The 15,922-nt window shown below is 40.6% G+C and overlaps 1 protein-coding gene and 1 non-coding gene across 8 annotated transcripts in view; both read left to right on the plus strand.

Annotated features, from left to right (window-relative positions):
- NFIB (nuclear factor I B) overlaps positions 1-15,922 on the plus strand; it is a 274,434-nt gene that overhangs the window by 35,931 nt on the left and 222,581 nt on the right. The gene's annotated exons all lie outside the window — the stretch shown is intronic.
- TRNAH-GUG (transfer RNA histidin (anticodon GUG)) lies at positions 10,060-10,131 on the plus strand. The gene has a single exon. It is a non-coding gene; the product is annotated as a tRNA-His (tRNA).

Genomic DNA, 15,922 nt, shown 5'->3' on the forward strand with positions numbered 1-15,922 from the left:
GGATCACCCAGTGATGAAACGCTGCTTAGGATACAGCCTGGAAACCAAAGACAGTTTTATCAGGTTAGCCACAGCACACAGTACAGAATTGAGACCTCAGCTTCTTTGTGTTGGCTGTAGGAGGACATAAATTTTGATCCACCATAACGGAGTCAGATACTTATGTTTTGGGGCTAATGTGAACTGTCACTGAGTGCACTCACAGCACACAGACACCCTGCAGCTTATGGCCATGGTGCTTATCTAGCCATAAGGATTACACAGCTGTATGTCATGAACATATGACCTGAAATTCAGGAAAGTTGACCATAGTTAGACCAAGAAACATTTTACCTATCTACCCCAGCAATTCACATAATTATTGATCAGGGTTGCAAGAAAAAGAAGTTGTTGCTACCCTGTTTTCAGCATCCTTTTGTTCATGTATTTGCTAGGGCCTAGGCTAACGTTGTACTCCTCAGCTGTGTCACAGCAAACTCCTGCATAAATCCTACATCCATCTGTCCCATTTGGATATATATATTGCATGAGTAAATGACCTCTATCAAAATCTGCTGTAATGGTGAAGTGAGGTAAATTGATAGAATAATGTGAACATGCTTACTTACAGACTGCCTTGTTTTGAGTAATCCTCTGTACTGGTTTACAGGATGAAGTACATGAAATAATTAGGCTAATAGGGAAAGAGAGAGTAATGGGGAGAGGGAAGAATAGAGGGTGAGTAGTAATGCAGGAATTCACATTCCCTGAGACCTGGAAAAGGCAGAGGAATCAGGACAACTGTTCCATACTCTTTGACAGCAGCAGGTGCTATTTTCCTCAATAAAATTGAGAATTAGCATGTTTCATAACTTCACAAAATGCATATTTTCAGTAGGCTTAAGATGAATGCTCCTATGGCAATGTGCAGGAATGATAAAGAACTTGCAATCCAAAGGGTAGATATTGTCTAACCAAAGGGGAAGATTTGAAAAGTGGGGGCACCCTCTCCCTGTTCTCACTGAAAAAAACCATCTCACTACATTCCAGTTTCTCAGAAATTTTTCATTCAGAATTCCCATTCTGCTTGGCTTAGGTGTTTATTTCTAAGAACTTATTTACTTACCTGAATTCACCCTTCATGACTCTGGTTTTCTCTCCTTAGCCAGCCTTCCATTTCAGTGCTTCATCTCTTTTGCCATAACTTTATCGCTTTCACTGTGGCTTGTAGCAGAGCCAGCAGCTACTATTTTCTGATGATGTGACTGGAGCTGCTGGCTGCCTTGGTGCTGCTCCCAGCCCTGCCTCGCCTTGCAGGCAGCACCTGTGCACACACAGTCACTACCATTTTCAGTCCAAGGCAGCTGGATTGTGTGTCACCAGAAACTAAAATCCAACTGAGCCTGTAAATTTAGGCTGGAAATACCACCATACAGATTGCAGGATAATTTACTTCAGTGCTATCCTTGGGCCACTGTATCCTACCCCCCTCACAAAAGGCAAACACAGATTTCCTCATGGCTCGTAGCGAAAGAAATATCAAGTAGTTCTGCTTATAATAACAAAAAGATTTATGAGATGGATATACCCTCAAACCTTGTGGGTACCGTGTGCTGATCCTCAGCACTGGTGAAGCCCTGAGAAGTCTGGCAAGTTAAGATTTACAACAGTTTACAGCTGAAGCTGTATAACCCTATGGCTCAGTTCCTTCCCCTTGTGGAAACATAGGGCAAGTAGCTCCACCAGAAAGGTGTGTGGAGGACAATGCTCACCCTCCTTTCATGGGGAGGGGGGAAATAAGAGCTGTAATGATCAGCACATCTCAAAACTTGTGAAGCTTGTCCCTGGAATAGCTCCTGGGATTTAAGAGCTGAAGGCATCGCCTCCCAGACTGACAGGAAGGTACAAACTGTGTCAGTTCTGCTGTTATAGGGGTACATCAAGGTTAATGTTTTATCTTCATAATGCTTTTTCCAGTGCTTCTAGAAGGTGGTCAGAATAAACACAGACCGATTAAATACCTGCTTTGTTAATTAATGTGTAGCTGAAAACTGCTATCAAGACATTTAGTCTAACAACAGTTAACATGTTAAAAAGTTATCACACCCTAGCTCAGTTTTGTTAGTTTGACTGCCTTGCTCGTTATTATCTTCTTGTAAGGAGTTCCAGTTATTCTTTGATGTTTGCAAGTCACTGAGCTGAATGGGAGATGTGATTTGTTTATCTCTTTGCAAAAAAAAGTGTGTTCTGCAGGCTTGCCTGCCATGCAACACTAAATACACTCAAATGCTGTCCTACAGAAAGATGAAATGACCACCGAGAGCAAGTTGAAATGCAGCATAGTGGCAAGGACTGACAAATCATAGCTTATAAAAAGGTATTTGCTCTTCTTGTTTATTGGAAGAGAGAGCGTGGTGCTGAACAAATTGCAAAACTGCCTGACAGCCATCCTCCCAGTCATGTGGTTTGCAACTGTTTGGATACACATGGTAGTCTCTTGGCTTTAGGTGAAAGTGTATTGTTGTGTTACGGTAAAAAAAAACATATGAGGAACATTATGTATAAAAAACCCTTCCCTTGGTCAGTGAATTCGCTAACAGCAGAATGTTAAATGGGAAGTTGTACTTACATGCTGTTTGTAGTTAAGAACATGTGTTTGACAGTAACAACATCCTGAGACCTTTCCTACTCTCAGTCTGGTTTTGGAGGCACAGGGAAATTTTTCTCTGCTCCCAGGACCTTAGCTTTACACCCTTGAGCAGAGCTTACAGATTCAGGAACTAAATCAGGGAGAGATCTGTACTAGTTCAGGCTCCACTTCAGGTAAGCCACAATGCTCATTTTTTGACTTCCATATTTTACTTGAATAGTATACAAAAATTTTAAAAAGCAAGAATCATTTCAGAAAATAAACCCACCCGTAAGCATCTGCAGCTGTAGGAATACAATCTGCATGAACATTCAGTGAGATGGAGAATTCTGCAAGAGGTCAAAACTTAAAAAATAAAGGAACAACAGATGATATGCTCCCTTGCACCACAAATTGGCAGAATGAAATACCAGTGCAGGTTTGGGCTGTATACCAGAAACATTGCATAACAGGGTAGAAAATTACATTTACCATATAGACTTGGAAGTTTTTTGTTAAGGAGTAGAGATGCACCCACTTTGTTTGAATGCTGACCTGAGTGCTCCGCTGGCTGAAGCTTGTGGAAAGTGAGGTACATGCCAGCCAACTGCAGTTTCCTCTTCATTGACACAGGAGTTGTGTTGTAAAAACTATTACACAACTGTTACTGGATATAAGTAATGATGATGGTCTGGGTTTTGTTACTTCGAAGATTTTAGCTGTGTCACTTGATCTCTTTGTGTTGTAGATATCTATATTTAAATATAATGGTTGCAGATGTGGTCAGCGTAGCTTTGAGATTTTGCTGTTCCTGTAAGCAGAGAATTCTGGCAGAAGAGCTCCAGAAGCATTTCAGTCACTCTAGGCTGCTGGCTACTAGAAAGAAACTTGAAAGCTACAGGAAGGAAAAAGAAGAATAAAATCCTTAGGACAAGGAACGATTTGTTCATGAAGATAAGTTCCATGATGTCAGCTAAGTGGAAATACTTGACATTTGCATAGTCATTTGTGACTGATTATGGATGTGCACAGAGCAAATGAAAAGCATTGTAGCATGGATGCATTTGAATTCAAAGAAAATAGGTATCCCAAAGTGATTTTTGTGGACTAGGAATCTTTGTGTAGGAGATCACACAGTAAACTAGAGTGGTTGCAATACTGATAGAAATAATACTAACAGAAGAAGAAGAAAAACTGCTTGCTGTTGGCAGAACTGTCTAATGAATTGCTAAAGAGCTGCCTTTCCAGCCCAGGCTTTACTTCTAATGGGCATTAATTGTATTTTCCATCTATACACAGGTTAAAGTGAAGTTCAGTGCAGAATCTGCCTGAGAAAGGTACCATAGCCAAATGGCAAACACATACCCAACAGAGAAAACCCTGATTTCTCTATAATCCTGTTATAGTGAAAGTCTAAGCTGCCTCAGTGTACTCTGTGCAAAGGCTCAGTAAAATGACAGCACTTTAAGCAGAAAAAGGAGTAGGTTCACCTTTTCCAGGAGCTGTGCACGATATTCCCTCACCCTCCCTGTACACCCTTTGATGGCTCTAATGTTCAGTCTTTATTAGGGTGTGAAAGCTCGACTCTGGTGAAAGCTGTGCCTGCAAGGCTGGCAGTGGGATATTTTCCGACTCACACGTGCAACACAAAGGGTTCTGCAAGGTAGATGAGCAATAGGGGAGTGTTCCTTGCAGGTCAGAGAATGGAGTACACCTTGCCTTTGGGAAGTCAGGTGGCTTTCAGTCCATGTGGCTGGTATGCCCACGTGGAGTGGTGACAACACTGAATAAAAGGCATTCGCCAATCATTTCAGCAGTGACTGAATGCCCTGCATGTATGTAGCAGTAAAAACCTTTTCCTTGCAATTGTAAAATACCACCTAATCAGAATTGTCTATATACACCACACCAGGACTTCAGACTGTGCAAATAATGGCACCAGACCAAAGGAGCAGAGAAGGCCTCCAGGTGCTGGCCTGAACAGTTTGCAATACTGAAATGTAACTTCAACTCTGCCCCTTGTTTCCTGTTCATTAAAAACACAATGACAGGATAGGACCTGTAAATATTAGGTAAGCTAACTCTGCAATGAAACTAACAAGTGGATATACATACCCTGGCATTCACCTTCCCCTACAAGGATGCTGGGTGTTGCTGTCTAGACAATGTCAGAACGCCAATTTTGCGTTATGTCTTCAAAGCAGCTTCTCTGATCCGGTGTCATGACTATGCCTCCTACAAATGCTAACTTTGATTGAATGCCCTTATTATTGCTGCATCAAAAACTCTTTAATCCTTTATATTTTTAATAGCAAAGAGCCCGAAGTCAAATTTTATCAGCCTGTAATAAATTCTGTTTTATTTTTACTGAGACAAATCATCCATGTGCATGTGTGTGGGGATGGGCTTTCTTGCCTGAAGGCATCCATGAGCAAAACACCAAGCACAGCAAATGCCAGTAGAATTCTATTTCTAACAGTATAAAACAGTTCTGAAAGATAGTTTTCCACTTGTACATCCCAAAATGTATTGTTATGACAAGTACCTACTATACAAATGGCAATAACCACTTAAATATGGATATTCAAGATCATGCTGCAAACTGGTGATGTTTTAAACAAAGTATCTTAAAGACAGTATTAAGCTAATTTGGGGCTTTGACCTAGCACCCAAGCATTCTCTATCATGTGGTCAGAATAGGTATTTGAACAGCATGAAATTACTCTGAGAGTCACAGAGATTAAGATTGTCACTCAAAATCAAATAGAGACGTTGTGTATCTTACCTTCAAGATCAGAAGAAACACATCCTTTCTGGTAGAGGCAGGCATGAAAAAGACTGTGAAACCCAGATACATAACATAAGTAGGCAGAGGAGAGACGTGATCAGGGTTTCCCATTTCCTATTTGGATGTGTTGGGCTACTTGGCTGTGGGTGTGGAGAGGGCATGCCTGTCTCAAGTTCTTTATCAGCCAAGTGCTACCCTTGCACAGCTAGCTCACTGGCAAAAAGCATAAACTCCATGGCCTGATGCTGGGGGCACTCAACTAAAACACAGCTGAGTAGCCTGAAGGCTAGTCCCATTAAATGCTTGCTTATGTTAATAGTAAATGGAAAAGTTCAGAGACACTAGGGGAAATCCACCTTACATTAATTTTTAATCCCATAGGTAAAAAATCTCCTTGATTCTTTGAGAATGTGTGTGAGATGCTATTTGCATGTGCTTTAAGTCTTCCTTTTTCTAGACCTGCCCATGAACCTGTAGGGGTTTTGTTTGTTTTGGTTTTGGGGTTGGCTATTTGTTGTTTTGTAGGGTTTAGGGGTTGGTGGTTTGGTGGCTGGGTTGTGGGGTGGGTTTTTTTTGGGGGGGTGGGGCGTGAGGAGGATGGAAGAGTGTCTTCTGATTACCCTTTTTACCTTTGACCAGAGATTCAATCCTGAACAAGATAAATGCTCTGTACGAAACTGAAAACAGAAAAAGTCATTGTTTGGAATGAATATTGTTTTCAGACAAAACAAACAACACACAATTTAATAAATAAAGGAAGCTGCAAATATTTAGTATGTTTTCTCAGTTATGTGGATGAAAATGTCATAGCTGTTTTCTAAGCCCAAGTAGGAGTAGCAAGGCTGGGCTCAGGGACAGCGAATCACAATTGTGCCAGTACTGCACAAGGCATGCTCATGTGCACCAACCTTATTCTGGGGAAAAATAAGGAACAGTAATAACATTTTACTAACAGAAATGGGAAAAAAATGCAAACAATGGCAAGATGTGTAGAGACTGAGTGGAAAGTAGTACCAGTGTAGTACAATTGATGAAATTATAATTTGTTACCCAGTGGTTACTGCTTGTCATATCATCTCAAATATTTGTGTACTGATCTTAATCCAAAGGTTTATGGCTGTGATTGATGACATTTAATTATTATAACTTTTATTTTATTCGCATGCATATAGAAGTATCAAGTGACTCAACAGTAAAAAATGCATTAGGTTACATTCTAAGCTCTGTACAACAAGATGGAACTACAAGTGTTTTTTTGTTTCTCTGAGACCCAGATTTAAAACAATCACATGAAAATGACTCTAGCAAACCCATTTCACTGTTGCAAAAAATAAGGCACCCTTATGACTGCTATGGGAGGTGACACTGCATAGTAGAATAATATGGGTTCCAGAGCTTGCAAGAGGCCTGTCTCATCACAGCTGCAAATATTTTATTGATGATTTTTAAGACAAACCACATTTAAAATCTCCTTCATCTCCTTCATATCATGCTATAAAGCACATGAAGAAGTCCTGCAGTAATTTTAACTTAATCCTCTTACTTTGAAGGGGGATGCCATGGACAGAAACCTGTACCTATAACATTTACTAGACTTTGTCTTTAGAGGAAATCTGAATGTTCTTAGGAACTGAAACAAAACTGAAGTTGCTGTTGTTACTTCAGGGCAGGTAACCAGTAATAACAAGATCTGAAATTAAAAAACCCTAAGGATATTTAAGGTCCTAAGTATGGAAATGCAGTAAATATTCTAAAAGCTCTACTTCCACAGATCTACAATAACAAGAAACTTCAGAGAAGTTACTATTGAATCATTTTTGTTCTAGGTTTGTTCCATCTGCCCATGCATGCATGATGCTAAGCAATGACATCTTCCAAATGCACTTATGCTCACATGCAGGTGACCAGGTGATACTACTGTCCTGTTCACTGTTAAGGCATTTTGAGCTGATTTCAGCGCTTATCTACCACCATTCTTTCTACACTACAGTCTTCCATGTTTTTCAATTAATATATTTTAAAAAAAGGGGGATGGGGGTGGAGTCTGCAGTAATAAGGCCACTGGATACACTGTCCTGATAGTTGCTGTTAAATACTTGTGACCAGTTTCTTTGTCCAGTTTAATCAAGGTCTTTGGAGTACTGGGTGGTATCATAGGACTTATCACATCAAAGCTTTCACCCAGAAATGGCAATCACTGTCTAGCTTTTCAGAGATTTCTTTAGAGTTCAAGGGGCTTGCAGGCTGGTGAGGGAAAGGGAAAAGGTCCTTCCCTTACTGTGACTTCTTACCCAACCAACATATATGTGATGGCTTTCCAGGTAACATTCACCTTGTAGTGCACAAGCTGTGCTAGAGGGGATTGCTTTTTCCAGCCCTTTTTCCTTGCCAGAATATTAAGCAGCTTATCCTGCTGACACCTGCTTTCCAGACTGTGGAACTCTCAGCCATAGCATGAGAACTGAAAGACAGGAATGGAGGGGGAAGATAGGGAGAGTCCTTATTTTTCTGTCATTGCTTATGTCTGCTAAGCATAATGGCTTTATAAGGCAACAGCAAACTTCAGTTGAGGGATTATTTATATGTCAGATGTTTACCACTTCTGGTAGACTGATCCCTGTCTGCTCGAACAATTTCTCTGTGTTCCTCCCAAGCTACCTGTCCTTGCTTCCACATCTACAGGCTTCCTTTTTGTGTTTGAGTTTGCTCACAAACTCCTTGTTCATCCATGCAGGCCTCCTGGCACTTTTGCCTTACTTCCCCTTTGTTGGGATGCATCACTCCTGAGCTTGGAGGAGGCAATCCTTGAATATTAACCAGTTTTCTTGGGCCCCTCTTCCCTCCAAGCTTTACTCCATGGTGCTCTACCAAGCAAATCCCTGAGGAGGCCAAAGTCTGCTCTCCATTGCCCTAAGGATCTTGAAGTTCACCATTTCTTGGTCACTTCAGCCAAAGCTGCCCTTGAACTTCTCATTCCCCACCAGCCCCTTCTTGTTGGTGACACTTCTCCTCATTGGCTCCTTCATCACTTGGAGAAGGAAGTTATAGTCAACAAATTCCAGGAACCTCCCGGACTGCTTATAGCCTGCAGTGTTGTCCCTGCAACAGATAGTGGGATGGCTGAAGTCCCCCATGAGGACCAGGGCTTGTGAACATGAGCCTGCTCCTCTCTGTCTACAGAGGGCCTCATCCACTTGGTCTTCCTGGTCAGATGACCTGTAGCAGACACCCGTCCCTGCCCCCCCTTCAGTCCTTACCCATAAGCTCTTAGTCAGTTCTTTATCCATCCCCAGGCAGAGTTCCCTGCACTCCAGCTGGTCATTGGCATAAAGGGTGACACCCCCTCCTTGTCTCCCCTGTTGTCCTTCCTAAAAACCCCTGTATCCTTCTGTTCCAAAACTCTAGCAGCATAGGAGCCATCCCACCATGCCTCTGTGATAAGATCGTAGCCCTGCAGGCTTGTGCACATCTCTAACTCCTCTTGTTTATTGCCCAGGCCAGGTGTGTTTGCACAGAGGCATTTAAGTTGGGCCCCCAGTGAAGCTGGATTACTGGCTGGACTGGCTGGAATTCCTTTGTGCTGCTATTCAGGTGTTCTCCTACTGACTTTCAATACATTTCCAGGGTCTGGGCATCTCTTGCTGGCACTGGCATCAAACTAGTAGGAGTGGGATGGATAGAGGCTCCCCTCCCCTGACAACTTCAGTTTAAAGCCCTGTTCACCAGCTTGGCAGGGCTGTGGCCAAAGATGCTCTTCCTCTCCTCTGACAGGTGGATTCCACCAGCTCCCAGTAGACCAGGTTTCTCAAAGCAAGTCCCATGGTCTAAGTAGCCAAACCACTGGCTATGACACCAGGCCCATAAACATTTGTTGGCTTGCCAGATATGACTGGCCCTTTCAAACCTCTTCCCTTTGACAGGGGAGACTGATGAAAAAACTACCTGTGCTGCAGTGTCCCTTACCACTGCTCCCAGGGCTCTGTAATCCTTCTTGGTACTCCTTGACACTTTTTGTGTCCAAACACCTGACAAAGGGCAGGTGCTTCTCAGCAACTGCTTCAGTATAACTCTGATTTATGGTCTTAGTTGATAGAAGCTAAGTGCTCACTGCCGTCAGACTTCATCCGTAGTAGCTGACCATCTCCTTAGTAGATAATGCAAATTGTGGAAAAAGTGTTTTTTATGTTCTGAGCTTATTGCAGAGGTAAGATGGAGGATATCCATCAATACAAGCACTTACATTAGAATGAATCATACCTGGCTCAACTCAGCAAATGCAGGTTTCAGTTAAGTAGATTTGGTTCACTTGCCTAAGCCTGCCCCTACAGCACCGCCAGACCTTTCTGCTGTCATGACTTTGCCTTCCCCACTGATAACACAGGAGGAAAAGGCTCTCTCTGAAAAGATTTGGGGGACAGAGGAAGGGTTATTATAACTCTTCTGAGCCTGTTCTTAGGCAATCCTGATAAGCATGGATTATTAAGAGAAAGGAAAAGTAAGTCTGGAAGCAATTTTGAGAAACAGTAACGTAATACTTTTAAGAATGTTTAGAACAAACTGCTGCTAAAACTCAGCGTAAACTGTAGGTGGCACCATTTGTATAAAATTTTGGAGACACTGGGGAAAACCGTTGTCACTTCAATTTTGAGTTTTCTGATAGCTTGCCGTGATCGTATAGTGGTTAGTACTCTGCGTTGTGGCCGCAGCAACCTCGGTTCAAATCCGAGTCACGGCAGCAAAACACGCATCTTTTGAAGTGATGTAACTGCAGGCTGCATGCCAGAAATAATCTGTTAGTAATGTCTAAGATTAAAATGAGAAAGCAATTAGAAGCTCTGAAACTTTTACAGTAATAATTTGGTAAAAGAGTATGTGCCACAAGTTGCCAAGTGGGATTTTTTTAATTTAAACATTTATGGATATTGTAGTAAACACAGTGGCATAGTAAGCATGTAATTTTTACTCATTACAACTACTTAAGATCTGGACTGAGCCATGAAGTGTTTGGGTTTGATCTTTCCTAGTTTTTCCTGATAATAAAGCAATCAGCCAGAATTGCTTGGAAATGTGGCAGTGGTAGATGTGGAAATCCTGCTTACCTGTATGAACTGCTGCTAGCAGAAGGTCTTTGCTGGTGACAGACAAGAGGAACGATTACTTGTCAGTGATCTCAGTGATTCCCTTTGCTTTTGTGGTAAGAACAGTGTGTAATTTCACTGTCCTGCCTCACTGAGTAATATGAGTTCAGATTCTCAGAATAGAATCAATCATAGAATCACTGCGGTTAGAAAAGACCTTCAAGGACTTCTAAAACAACCATGCAGATTTTATAGATTAGTTATGGTAAATAATGGCAATTTGTGTAATAACTGATAAATTAACAACAAAATGACATAGGTGGTAACAACTATATTAATAAGAGATTGTTATTTATGAGGTTATTTGGATGCCACTGAATAGAGTTTCTGGTAGTTGGTTCTTTAATTTGGTAAGGAGTTAAAGCAAGAGCAAGCATTGTTTTTCTTTCAGTGTTTCATCTGACAGGGTATCAGTCCTCTGCATAACAGATTACGTCTCCACCAGGGCCAGACATATTCAAGCTTCATGCAACAGGCCCAGCTTTTGCAGAGTGTGAATGACAGGTGCCTTTTTCTCTGCAAAGCATCAGGAGCTTTCCTTGCCCTCCTACCCAGTAAGGAAATGAAACAAAACTTTCTTTGCACCACTGTGAGGAAAAAAATGAAGCCACATATGCCTGCAAACCTGTTAGAGCACCTCTGCTCTGGAGGGTGTAGGTTTAGGTGTCCCACTTTTGGTGTAGTAGGCTAGTGTCCCCTAGCATCTTGCCACCTCCCTCAGGTTCATGAGAGCTCTTGCTGTTGTGTTTTTTAAATTATCTTTGGGTATTCCTCTGACTGACTTCAGATTTTCTGTCTAAATATCACTCAGCCTTTTAGGAGCGTATCAGAGCAATTAGCTCTTGACTTCTTGGTCTAATTGATGAGATACAGGTGACTGATTTCCCAAAAGGAAGCAATGTAGACACATGCACTAGCATAAAACAGACCAGGATGATCTTTCATACTCTGTCCCTGCTGCAGTCTCTCAGAAATGTCACCTGCTGTGTTAGGTTTTATAAACTCCAGAAATACCAAATGAACTCATCACAGGCGCGTATACTCTTTACAGCATCCTAGTGAATGAAGTCCTAGAAAAGAAATACAAAAATCGGGATGCCAGAAATTCTGCTCTACTCATGCATCATCTTGAGGCTGCTGTATCATTCAAGGGTCACCCCTGCTGGACCACAGCCTCCCTGGAACTGACTTCTCTATATCCAGTGTTCATCTGTAGCTAAAGCATAGAAACCTTGTGTTACCTTATTGCTAGTTACAGTAATATTGATGATTTTGAACAGTTTTGACACCAGACAAATTCAAAATGTCCTTTTTTTAATTTTATGTTGTTCTGCCTAGGATCAGTGGTCATTCTGGATTTATTTAGGATACCACTGTCTGTATTGCTACCTCAATACTAGAGCTACAAACTAACAGCAAGAATGGTGTAGGCAGAGAAACAGAGCTTTCTTACCAATTCCCCCCTGCAATTATTTATTCTCCTCACAAAAGAATCAAAGTTAAAACCCAATTTCATTGTGGATTATAAACATACAAGTGCAGGTGGCTCCCAGAATTCTATTTCCTGAGAAAATATGTATCAATTTTCTCTTCTCATTAGGGAAAAACAAAACAAAAATTCTAGTGCAAAAATTTTTCCAAGGATAACAGGATTGCAGACTAGAAAGCACAAATATCCTGCAGCTGATTTTGAACCTGAAATTGTACAAAGAACTGCCATATGTTTCTGAAATATGTGGATCTTCATTTCTAGCAGATATGTCCACATAACATTTTTCCAGTTAGAAACCGTGGTCTAATAACTATATGTTCAAAATATTAACAAGGAACCAGGTTTACATAAGTCTATTTCTGAAGCCCTGAATTTTATATTTTTTTTTGTCTAAGAACAATTTGAAGGCCAGAGAGAAGGGTTCAGCAGCCTTCTCTGCCTTTACACAGCAAGCAGATCGGGTGAGAAATGAAGAATGGGATTTAAAAAATGAGACAGGAAAAAATAGTGCATGCCTTTGTCTGCAAACCGTCTGTCTCCTTTTTGTCTCTGCCATTGTCTTCTGCATAGAACAGAAACCTTTAAAATGTAGAGGTGTCCATCTCCATATCCTAGCATGCTTAACTCACACCTTGCCACTGAAACTAACAGGACGTACCCATCAACAATGCTTGGGGAGGGATTTATTTCTTCTTATTGTATTTTAACATTAGCTGTTGTAAATTAGGGTTAAAACTGCTAGAGTTTTTAAGCTATGGAGAAAGACTTGAAAAACTTCTGAAATGTTAATTGAATCTGATGTAGATTTCTGTTCTACTTCCTACATTTTTCAGGAGTGCAGCAGAGCTGCTTGTACCCTGTCCAATGCTCATATCAGGTGTTGAGCAGTATAGAAGGCAGTGGCTGTTTTGAATCTGCAGTCATCAAATCAAATTAATTCTGTTTTTCATTCTCTTTACAGGAGTGCAGCTCATATTAAAATCTTTATAGGTCCCCTCTGAAATCCTTTCAAAGGGCTCTGGTCAAGAAGACTCTTTGAAAGGAGATCTGTGGTAGAGAGAACTCCTGAAAGCTTAAATAACTGGTTGTGCTTTAGCAAAGAATGCCAGGAATTCATTTCACAGGTGGGATGATTTTACCTCTGGAAATTCATCTCTGAGTTTAGAGGGTATTATTGTAGGATGGGTAGTAACTGGGGAAAATTTGGCAGACAGGGAGATTCCTGAGCCTGATGTGTAAACATAACTGCATAAACAATGTCTGAGGCTGCAGTTCTCTAGCTTTTCTCACAATCTGTCGTTGGTGTTTCTTAAGAGAAAGCATGTCCTGCTCTCTTATTTAGAGCTGTGTGGCTTCATATTTTTAAAACTCCAGCAGCCACTCACAGAACTAGAAAGAGCTGCACTGGACCACATGTGAAGTCTGTGGTCAATTTTTGAAGCTTTTGACTTGTACCACCTTGGGTTAAGCTTTGGCTCAAGTTTGAATCCTACAACTTTCTGCACTAAATTTCAAACTGCTGAGTAGGGCCTGATTTCACTTCTTCATCAAGAGTTCAGTACAAATGTAAAACTACTAAATATCCCAAACTATCAAAATACTATTTTGTGTTAGGTTTTTAAATTATTTATCTATCTCTGGGTTTGAATATTGAATATATGATATATGTTGAATTCTAAATTCCCATTTTTTTATTCTAAAAACTTTATAGATGTGTCATCTTGATTTGGAATTTCACAGAAGCAAATTCAGCTCTTTGAGTTAGGTTCAAACTCATCTGATAAGTATATCTTTCACAAACCTTTATGAAAGTCGTTGATGTGCTTAATGTTTTGCAAATTATCCTCCATGCTTTTATAGAGAAATATTGTATATGTTTTCTCTGCACCAAATACAAAGGAATATTTTCTTTGTCACAAAGAAGCCTCCATCCAAAGGGATCCCAAAACACAGTGTCTTAAAAATGTTTGAGGAGACCATAGTTTTGATAGTCCAAGCTAATATAGCAAAAAATTTCTCTTACAACATGGTCTGTAATGTTAACATTATCAGCATCTCTGTGCTGCTAAACCAACACTTACATGCCTTTTGCACCTGGGAGTTGTGCATGGAGCCAATAACGTAGCCACTGCACTGTTTCTGGTGATTTCTTTCTTCTGGATCCCTGCATTCCCAGTTTAGAACTCAAGCTTCCAGACTCCTGGAATAATAATTTCTGTTGTTGTTGCTTTTTTTCTCTGATGTGAGCAGCAAACCTCTTATTTTACTCTCCAGAATTGTATAACTCATTTGTTTGGGGGTGGCGGGTCTAAACTCTTTAGGAAAATCTGGCATAGTAGGATGTGTTTATTCTGGGACCTACACTGTTGTTATTACTCACCATGCAGCTGAAGGCAAGGTATACTGACCTTTGTACTGGCACACAGAAGAAAACTTCTTCATGATATAACCATGAAGGCATTTGTATTAAAACCACATGGGGTAAATTAGTGTTTTACTGTTACACTTCAGAAAGAAAAGTCTGAACCATTTAGCTAAAGCAACAGTAAGAAAACTAGCATATCATGGAAAGTTCTCTTCAGAAACACATTTTGAAGGTTTTTTTGCATAAGAACAGAAATTGACTGAAAAATAATTGCAAAAGAACTCTTGAAGGCCTAATATAAGAAACATGAAGCCTTCCAGAGAGACAAAAGTGTAGATTCTAGAAAGATTTAAGGGTGATCTAAGAGCAATAAACTGCTTTATTTCACCATATTGTCCTTCTTATTTCTTGTTTGATGAGAGATGGGTTTAATAGAATTAAATATTCCCTGCTGGTCTTCATAGTTATGTGAGTTCTGCTTTAAAAGCAATCCCTTTTCATCTCAATAGTTTCAAGATAGTCTTGCTTCCTCACTGAGCCCTGGACAGACACCTGGAGAAAGTTTGCCGGGAGCTGGGAAGCCTGCGTCTGGATGCCTGAAAGGTGTTTGACCACTCAAGGACATACATTACCTTCAGTAAGGAAAACTTCTGACATCCCAGCCTCAACTGTTGGAAACACACAGCCATTTCCCATAAATGAATATTTGTTACCTTCTCCTTTTTCATCCCCTGCTTTTTCTTTTGACATGCAGTCAGGCTGTGTGCTTAAGTATGAAGAAATCATTTGTTCAAAATGAGTAGTTTTTACTTCAGTCAGCAAGATGTATAGCTATCTAATGATAATGAAATTAGAATTGATCATATGATCTGAAGCTCAATACATTTTTTGAGCATCTTCTATTAATAACAAATCAGAAGTACTAGTGTGTTGCTGCATGGCTCAATCACTATATAAAATGTCTATCTGTAGGCACTTGGGAGTGTTTCTTGAAAATTTTTTTCCTTGTGCCTTTCAGCTAACTTCCTTTCCTCACCATTCCCATACTGGAAAACCACTGGTCCCTAGGACCCCTGCCCCAATAAACAGCAACACCTGCCAGGCAGCGTAAGCAGGATGGGTGAATGGTGCCTGGATGAACAGAGAATCAGACTGTTTCCCTCTCTCTTGGCAGGATCCTCCCAGTCACATCGCCATCTCCCCACAAAGACAGAATTCTATTTCCAGCAGTGTGTTGCTTAAGCAAACTTCAGACCTAGACATAATGTTTCTCATTTGCTGGTATTGATTACTGGACTTATAAGTGTATCATTCTTGGAACAAAGATATGAAAAAGGCTCACAATAAAGAAAATTATTGCATGTAATATCATGCCTCCTTTGTTGCTCTTTCCTGAATTTTTTTTCTGGAATTTTCTTTTGTGATGAGTCATCCTTGGGGACAGGTCATAGAAAGAAAACTGCCTTTACTGGAAGAGAGAAAGGCAGTATGTTAAAATATTCACAGAATGAAGTCAGTGAAAATGTTGTCC

The sequence above is a fragment of the Falco peregrinus genome, chromosome Z (genome assembly GCF_023634155.1).
Source record: "Falco peregrinus isolate bFalPer1 chromosome Z, bFalPer1.pri, whole genome shotgun sequence".
NCBI classification, from domain to species: Eukaryota; Metazoa; Chordata; class Aves; order Falconiformes; family Falconidae; genus Falco; species Falco peregrinus.